The following is a 9,404-nucleotide window of genomic DNA, read 5'->3' on the forward strand; positions in this document are numbered from 1 at the left end:
AATGCGTATGCAGTGGTATGCCTCCTAGTTGTTATCAGGCAAAATATTTGCATTCTCAACGTTCTGGGACTCATCAATGAGATTCAACACTTATAGTAAACTGTAGTGATATCAAACTTCCATTTGCGGTTAACTTGTTTGTCACTTTGTCAGAAGGCACCCTTTAGGAAATATTAAGATCAATTTGTTTAAAAGGATTGCTTATTAAACCAAAAGGGGTTATCGCTAAGGTAGTAATATTGAGAAGAAATTATGGATTATATAATATATAATTTATATATGTATATAGTATGTATATGCTATAGACATATCGATAAAATCTAAAGACACTCTCTAGTGCTCTACGTGCTCCGCTGGGTTGCTCTGGTCTTTACTGTATTGCGCGATTTCGAATGAGTATAACTTATATGTGAAATGAAAATGTGTCAAAGGAGTCAAACGCGAAGCTGAAAACCAATTTAAACTACTGCCTAAGGCTATAGCGAACAGCGAACTGTGTCGTGAATTTTCATGTGAACGCCCATGGTACTTTAGATAAGCCTCAACGCGAGGCAATCTAATTTTGGCAATAGTTATTTGCAAATTGAAACGGCTATGCAGCGCTTGTGTTGTTGTTGTGAAGTCGTACACGAAATTGGGCAAACACAGGCCAAGAATATGGTACGCACTGCTTTTAAACGCTTTCGCTTAAACGAGAGTGTTTTCTTTGTGCCAAAAGTGTTTGCATACATTCTTGTAAATATATATGTATATGTAATTATACATTTGTCTTTTGTACTACATTCGTAAGTACAGTTGTACTTATTGTAGAAATCTTAAGCCGTATTAATTCAGCGCACAAGATTGACAGCGAGTCAAGATTTCATTTAACAGCACTCAACATATGAAGTTGGCATCCAGTTCTCAGCACGCCTGTCACGGTTTTCTTTCCTTCGAGAGCGTTTGTCGCTGCTCAGATGACAATGACGCTTGTCAACAGCAATTTGACACTGACAGCGCTGCATCGCTTGAACACGGAGCACCAGTCGCCCGTCACAACGACACGGAATGTCATAAGCACCTTGGCGACAAGTCTTCACACATACAAACAGGAATTTACTAAACGCGTTAAGTAAGTAGCCGAGTATGAAGTTTGGGAAAAGTAGAAACAAGTTTTCATCGTAAAGTGAGATTCCTGTTACTTTGTGTGTTTATATAGTCTTTGAAGATATCCCACGCACAAACATATGTCTTCCGCTTGAGCGACTTACTGTAAACGCTTGCTAATTTGGGGCATATGTTGAGATGCGAGAGGGAATTTGGCACAAGGGACGTAGGCAATGCGGAAATTATGTTAGTCGTTAAACCTTGAGACACATTAACGGTACATGTTAATTTAACGCATTCGTCTAATACTGAGTATAAAATCCGGGGTGTACTAATACTATATGTGCGCCATTATGTGCATATACATATGTATATACGAGTACTAAAATGAAATATGTATGCCAAAGATTTTTAGCATGTTGTAAAGAAAGTACTGGAGAGTAAAGAAAAAATAGTGATTTTGGGTAAAATGTTGGGTGGCATGAAGTATATACATATGTATATAAAATATTTATTATATATTTGTGTTGCTTAAAGTATTTAAAATTTTTCATTCATAGTATTGGCATATTGCCTTATTTAAATTGAAGTTTTAACCACCGAAAATTTGATTGATGTGGCCAATTTTATATGTTATGTAAACCGTTCACATGAAACTTTATTTTTTTTTTACACCAGACTTGGCTTTTAAGATTTTTTCTAAGAATATCAGTCATATAATTTTCAAAACAAAGTTTGAACTGTGTTAAGGTATCTTTTTAGGTTTTCAACTTTACCCATAAAAATCATTAATTATTGGAGTATTATTCTGTGGTTATGCGGTTATTACATATACACTATTGTTTAAAGGATTTAAGAATATTTTCCACTCAACCTCTGTTGCCCAAATTGTTTGTGAAACCTACCAAACTGACCGTCTGCCCTTTATAGACGCCGGAAAGTATGCTAAATGTGAAAAAAGAATTGGGGAAAAAAGGTTGCTCTCCTGAAACCGTTGTCCCTGCAGAATTCTATTGTTTTATTTTAATTTCGCTTTCATTGTTTTTTGTGCATTTTTCGTCGTTCCACTTATTATTCTTTTATATTAACTTTTTATGCTGTTTCCCCATTTTTCCGGCTTTGCTTTCGAAATTACTTCCGTTTGACTTGCAGAGGCAGCGACAGCACGAAATTCCCTTAATTTCTCACTAATGCACTAACATACATTTTACAAATATACATATGTATATATAAATATATATAATATATAAGCATATATATTTGTAAAGCATTTACAGTGATGGTGAGGGTGCTGCCTCTACATTCATTAGGCGTGAATAAACAAAAACTTTTCATTGTTTAAGTTTTTCACCCTTAAAGTGAGTTTTCACGAGCACGCCTCCGCTTTCGCTGTAATTGAATCGGGAGCTCGCTTTTCTATCACTAATTTGGTTTAAAATGGTAAAAAATGCGAATTCTACGATTCCAAATCGCTTGAGATAGATATTGATTGCGCAATTATTAATATTTAGTATATACGCATTATTGTCCTGAATCTGGTTGCTCGCAAAGCCCGTAATATGAAATCGGCATGCCAAGATATTCAATTCATTTTATTAAACTCTTGAACCCAAACTTTCGTTTATTAAAATGATTAGGCACCGTTTTTCGAAGTTTTATTTTATTGACTTGCTGTTGTGTCTTCTCAACTCTGCATAAAGCGGCGGTATCTTTTTTCCACCTGCTGTTTGGATTAATTAAAATTTTAGCTCACCACTTTTTGTTTCAAAAGCGTAGCACATGAAAGTGTAACATATGCTGGCGATAATTTCATTAAAAACTCTGCCTGTTTAGAAAGTTTAAGCGCGTCTACTTATGTTTCACATGAATGACGCAAAGAAATTAATTTTAATTGTTTATTTTTTGTTACCCACTTCGAGTCATAATATTACTGATGATCTCAACTTTGTGAGAGAAAAAGTAATAATATAAGGACGGAAAATAATCCTCAAGTAATTATGAGTAATGCTGCCGTATGCGGTTGCGTGTACCCCTTTATCCTGGGAATGGATACAGTGTGCTAAATTGCTGCCATCAGAATATTATATTTAACCAAATTTAACCCGAACTGGTCTATTTACACTGCACTCGTAATCGATTCGGTAAACATTTTTTCCTAGATTGTTACAATCGTTTTTATTTATTTTCAAGAGGAGTTTGGTATATATACATATATCAATTAGTGTTCGCTTACCAGGTGATTTTCACCATGAAAGTTTCAGAAACCCACTTTGTCACAAACATAAGTATTTTAGTGTCACAAGTCAGTCAGTAAAGATCGTGAAGTCATCGAAAACTTGCCTGTTGCGATTCGTCCATTCACTTCTGTTAGTGACGAGATTGGCATCAGAGAGATTGCAGAGAATTTCCACGTTTCTTACGGATCGACTCATTCATCTTAGTTAAGGGGTTACATGGGTTTCCTCGGGTAAAAATCAGCACTTTTCAAAAATTTTTTTCTCATATAAAAAATTAAATATTTTACTAGAATTTTTTATTGTTACAAACATGCACTATTAACAAAGAAATGTTAATCTTACTTAGAACTTGGACGAAAAAAACCTAAAAATTAGATTTTTGCAAACATGTTTACAAAAAAATAAATAAAATTGAGAGAAAATTTCCCGACATTTTGTTTCAAACGTTGTAATTGAACAAAAAAATCCTTCATCCGAGCCGTTAAGAATTGTATCTGAAAGATCTGTGTAAAATTGCATGAAGACCGATTGGCTAGCTATCGAGAATTGCCAATCGACTTTAAAAACACAGTTTCCAGAAATACGCTTATAAAGACGAAGCACTTAGCCTAGCTAGACTCGAGCGCACAAGTTCTCAAGGCTGTATCTCCGAAACTATTACTCTGATCAACTTGAGATGTTGTAGAATTTAATAAGACAAATTAGGTTTTTTCAAACCCAAAACTCGTGTAACCCCTTAATATATGTATGTTTGGGTATGAAACGTGGCAAGGCTAAGTAAAAGAGAAGCGTGACAACGTAGCTGAAGGTCCTACATTCATCAAATGCACTAAAAAATCATATGACCATTTCTGAAAAAATTCCGATTTTAAGGGAATCAGTAGTTATTTCATTAATGTAAACATGACTTACATGATATTTGATTTTTCAGAAACTTCTCTTAAAACTTTTTTCATATCAAATACCTATGTCTTTATAGTTAAGCTCCTTGAGCTACCTTTAACTCATTGAAATATATCTTCCAAACAATGAAGCTTGCTGTTTCTCTATCTGCCGTTTAATAATATCGAACTGTAAAACTATAAAAGGAGAAAAAGTTCAACACAGGCGGACCTTAAACGATTCACGTTTTAACCATTTGCAAGCTCCAACCGTTTCTGCACAAAAAAATATATAAATATATAAAATAAAGAAAAACTAAAAACTCAATGGCAGCAGCTATAAAAAGCAGAAAGGCGGTAGACTTAGAATATTCTCATCTCATTCATATATATAATATATACATGTGTGTATGTATAGTATATAAAGCTTGTATTACTATTTAAGTTAATGGAAAACTCAAGCAAGAGCTCTCTCGTATACATATTATACATACATAGAAGCATTTCTAAATCCCTTTTATAGGTAATCTTTTAATTCGTCATTACCAAGCAACTCGCACGTACACAGAAACACATACAAATGTACAAAAGTTTCAGTTTATCACAAATTTGCGCCGCTTTTCTTATCAGTATCTTCTTTTACAAATGCTCTTTCATATTGAAATTTTTGAGCTTTTATAAGCTTGAAGTAAAGCTCTGGAAAGCTATAGATTAAAGGGTATTAAGCGTGCTCACTCAACAAAATCTCTCTCGCTCTCTTCGGTTTTCCATTTCTCACATTTCAATCTTGCCAGAGCAGCAATATATTTTATGTGCTCCTCGGAGCTTTTTACGGCCTCTGTAAGTAACGAGTTTGCGGCAGACAGCCGTTGACAATACACACGTACTTTATGAATTAGAAATTGACTTTGATAAGAAAGCTGTGCTCAGCTGTCAATCGCTGCCAATACTTTATGTTTGGTTGCTTGGATAAACACTTCAGGTTACAAACCTATATATCTTTTGTGAAGGCGAAAGAGCCGTGGGGCAGCTATTAAGTTTGTGAAGCACCATAATTTGTGTAAACTTAGGGCGTCCGGCAATAAAAGTTCTCGAAGTTTTTAAGGGCTATCAAAAGTCCAATTAATGAAGCACTTGTATATTTTAGTGAGCGTTTGATGGCGCGAAAGCAAAGATGCACATACATACACATACACAGAACTACTTATTACCTTTATGTGCAAATATTTAGAGCCGTGGAGCTTTAAGCCTTAAGGGATCCGTTTAAATGCGGTTCGCGCAGAACTGAAATTGGAATTTTCTGAAATTGGAATTTTCGAAGAAATAAAGCTATATAAAATCAATTAGGTTGTCTATAGTAAGGTGACATGTAAATCTTTAATCAGAAACTTTTCAGAATACAATTTTCAATTGTCACAAAGGAAACTTTGCTGTGAATATTAAATCTTAAACTCATATTAATACAGGTATATTTGACCCGGATTATAATCTATTAAGGTGTGTTACCAAATAATTGCGAATATGTTGGAGTAAAAAATAAATAAAAGAAAATCGAGTTTGATATTGATTTGGATGTTTCCAGATCTGTTGAAATAAAAATAAATATCCAAATTATTCACTTAAAAATCTGGAAAGATATCAAATACATAGAATAAGTATAATGGAGACTCTATAAAGTAAATATAGAAATGATCAGGTTGACAAGCTGAGTCGATTTAGCCATGTCCATTTATCTGAGTTCTTCAGTTTTTGACTGTAGACTCTTTACAAAAGTAGACGTAGACTATTATCCAAGGTGTTACCATCTCCGAACAAATTTTTCAAATCGAACCACTATAGCATATAGCTGCCATACCAACGGTTCGATCAAAATAAAATTTAATATATTATTATATTATTTCATTAAAATTTAATCAGTTTAAAAGCCAAAAATATTTTTTTTTTATAAATATTCATTTATTTTTATAAATGCTCAATCGGGCACTTAATGTAATTAAGACATCTTATTTCAACCCTTTTTACTTCTCCATAAACCTTTGCTCCTTTAAACACCTACACATGGGATGACATTAAAGGGCGAAAGCCTCAAGCAAGCCTAAACAAACAAATAACTTAATGCAATCAAGCAGCAATTTGACAAACAAATCGCCTGGCAATATATTTGCTTTACGCAAAGCACATTGAAAAAGGAAATGAAACCATTAGCAGTCAACAACCAACAAACAATTATGAGTACAAACATTTGTGCCCACATGCACATATTTCGCTTGATATATTCTTATGGCAGCGTGTGGGTGGGCTTGTGCAACAATTCAAATAACGTCAATGAGCCACATCAACGGCGGCAGTTAGGTATTTTAATCAAAGATGTCAGAAGATTAATACCGCGCTTTTTCATTGTATTTGCTTTAGCAACGGTCCGCCAACACCGCGTGACTTAGTGTGGGTTGGTATGTAGCCCCTTGCGTTTGTTGAATTTAATCACATTCCTTCGGGCTGCCATTAACTGCCTACGTATATTTGCAACATTAACGATTGAACACTTGACATTGCGCGTCGAATGGTCAATGAAGAATGACAAATGATGGCTGCCCTGATGAGCAAAGTTAATCCGCAAAGGCTGCCGTTAAGTTGTGTTTGTTGATGTTTAAAGGCGGATGAAGAAGGCAAAGTCATGTATACATATATAACATTACAATAATTGAAAAAATTTGACGAAAAAACGAATAAAGGAATAACGGATAATTAAAAATAAATCGCACTAAAGCAGCGCAAACACAACAAAACATGCCGCAGAAGCGAAAGCCGTATGCAGTGCGTTTAAATGCCGTAGGAAGGGGAGAATAACAGTAATTATTACCTGCCAAATTGGCTGCCTTTCGCATGGAACTCAAATTTCCAGCTCAGATGTGGCAAGCGGCATGTACTTACAACGTTGTTAGCTCAGAATTTTTTTTCGCGATTTTAAAACAATTTTTTGCTGTTGTTGGCCAACAGCAAGATACCTATGTGCTACCTTTTGTGTTTATTTTGTTATTCGAGGGAAAAGCCAGGCGACCGCTGTCGCAAAGGTAACTCTTAAAACCGTCAAAAACCACAACAAGCCTTGTCTTTACCCACAATCTGCACCCGGCCTACACTGCCGCCAAAATCATAAGCTTCAGGCGAGACGTCGCTGCAGTCGTTGCTACATCTGTGTGCAAGCTATACATTATAACAGTACGCAATGCGTAGAATAAAATAATAATGAAATACAGCTGTCTACAGGCTGTTAGGAAGACAAACCAAACAAATATCTCGCCCTTGTCAAAAGGTTCAGCTTTAGCTGCATTGATTTCTGTGTTTTTGTGCAGATATATTCACAAAAAAAAGAGAAAGAGAAAACACGTCAAATTTCAACTCGTCTTCAATATTTTGTATGAAATAAAAGTGATTGCCACAGCTAAATTAAATGTGAAATATCGAAACTAAATTACAAACACACACATTTTGTTGTATTTACACTATTTGAAGCGTCTTCACAACCCTCCTCGTACGAGTAAACACACATTTTAGAGAGCTAAGTACTGGCGCAATAAAACTTTTCGGCGTGAAGAAAATCAAATCATAACTTTTATTTTCTGCTGCAAATCAAATCGACAGACAGATGATTTGTTTTCGCCTGCTGTCTTAATAGCCAGCATAGCTGTAAGTATTGGCAGCTTACACACGCTTACGCACAGGTACACGTGGACAAATATATTTCAAAGGAACAGCAGTGAGCAGGCCCCCAAGTGGCGCGTAATGAGCCCTAGCATATGTAATGCTTGATATGTAAAGGTCTCTAGCACTTTGTTTTGCGAGCGACTTTGCTTTGCCGCTCACAATGAGTACTGCTGAGCAGCTGGAAAACTTTGGAGTGCAATTCAGCGCAGGAAAAGCACAAATTGTCGAGAGTGCTTTCGTAAGCGATTACAACACAAAGCGATACACACATACATATATCAGTGTAAAGGAAAATTGTTAAACTAACTTAAATGCTTCCCGAAATCACTCAGAATTTCCATTGCGGTTGACTCTGGTTTCCTTTTCATTTGTTTAAAAATTGGTATGTTTGCAGCCCCGCTTAGGTGCAGATATGTATATAATAAACTATGGAATGCATCTCGAGTCTACTATTTTTATAACATGAATGGGGTATGTTAAGTTTGTTACGAAGTTTGTAACACCCATAAGGAAACCTCGGAAACCGTATAAAACATATACATTAATGATCAGCATGCCGAACTGAGTTGACTTAGTCAAATCCGTCTGTCTGTCCGTCTATCAGTAAATACGCGAACTAGTCAATCAGTTCTTGAGATAACGAACTGAAATCTAAAGTGAACAAGTAAGGAAGGGCTAAGTTCGGGTGTCACCGAACATTTTATACTCTCGCATGATAAAGTGATAATCTAGATTTCATTATCCGTCATTTACATATTTTTTTATTTTGCTGTAAAATTAATTAGCCTGGGTGCAGCTTCCTTCTGCCATTTCTTCCGTAAAATTTAGTGTTTCTGACGTTTTTTGCTAGTCGGTTAACGCACTTTTAGTGATTTTCAACATAACCTTTGTATGGGAGGTGGGCGTGGCTATTATCCGATTTCTTCCATTTTAGAACTGTATATGGAAATGCCTGAAGGAAACGACTCCATAGAGTTTGGTTGACATAGCTATAGTAGTTTCCGAGATATGTACAAAAAACTTAGTAGGGGGCGGGGCCACGCCCACTTTTCTTTAATGCGATCCTTTGTGCCAAATTTCACTTTAATATCTTTATTTATGACTTAGTTATGACACTTTCTAGGTTTTCGGTTTTCGCCATTTTGTGGGCGTGGCAGTGGGCCGATTTTTCCCATCTTCGAACTTAACCTTCTTATGGAGCCAAGAAATACGTATACCAAGTTTCATCATGATATCTCAATTTTTACTCCAGTTACAGCTTGCGCGGACTGACAGACGGACGGACGGACAGACAGACATCCGGATTTCGACTCTACTCGTCACCCTCATCACTTTGGTATATATAACCCTATATCTGACTCTTTTACTTTTAGGACTTACAAACAACCGTTATATGAACAAAACTATTATACTCTCCTTAGCAACTTTGTTGCGAGAGTATAAAAAATCATGTGTTTGATTTTAAGCAACTTGAATTCTAAATTTTCTACTGGGT

At 35.6% G+C, this 9,404-nt stretch overlaps 1 protein-coding gene across 2 annotated transcripts in view; it reads left to right on the forward strand.

Moving 5' to 3' along the window:
- The window catches only part of LOC126767809 (dorsal-ventral patterning tolloid-like protein 1), a 122,019-nt gene that overhangs the window by 36,216 nt on the left and 76,399 nt on the right, over positions 1-9,404 (forward strand). The gene's annotated exons all lie outside the window — the stretch shown is intronic.

The sequence above is a fragment of the Bactrocera neohumeralis genome, chromosome 2 (assembly GCF_024586455.1).
Source record: "Bactrocera neohumeralis isolate Rockhampton chromosome 2, APGP_CSIRO_Bneo_wtdbg2-racon-allhic-juicebox.fasta_v2, whole genome shotgun sequence".
Classification (NCBI taxonomy): domain Eukaryota; kingdom Metazoa; phylum Arthropoda; class Insecta; order Diptera; family Tephritidae; genus Bactrocera; species Bactrocera neohumeralis.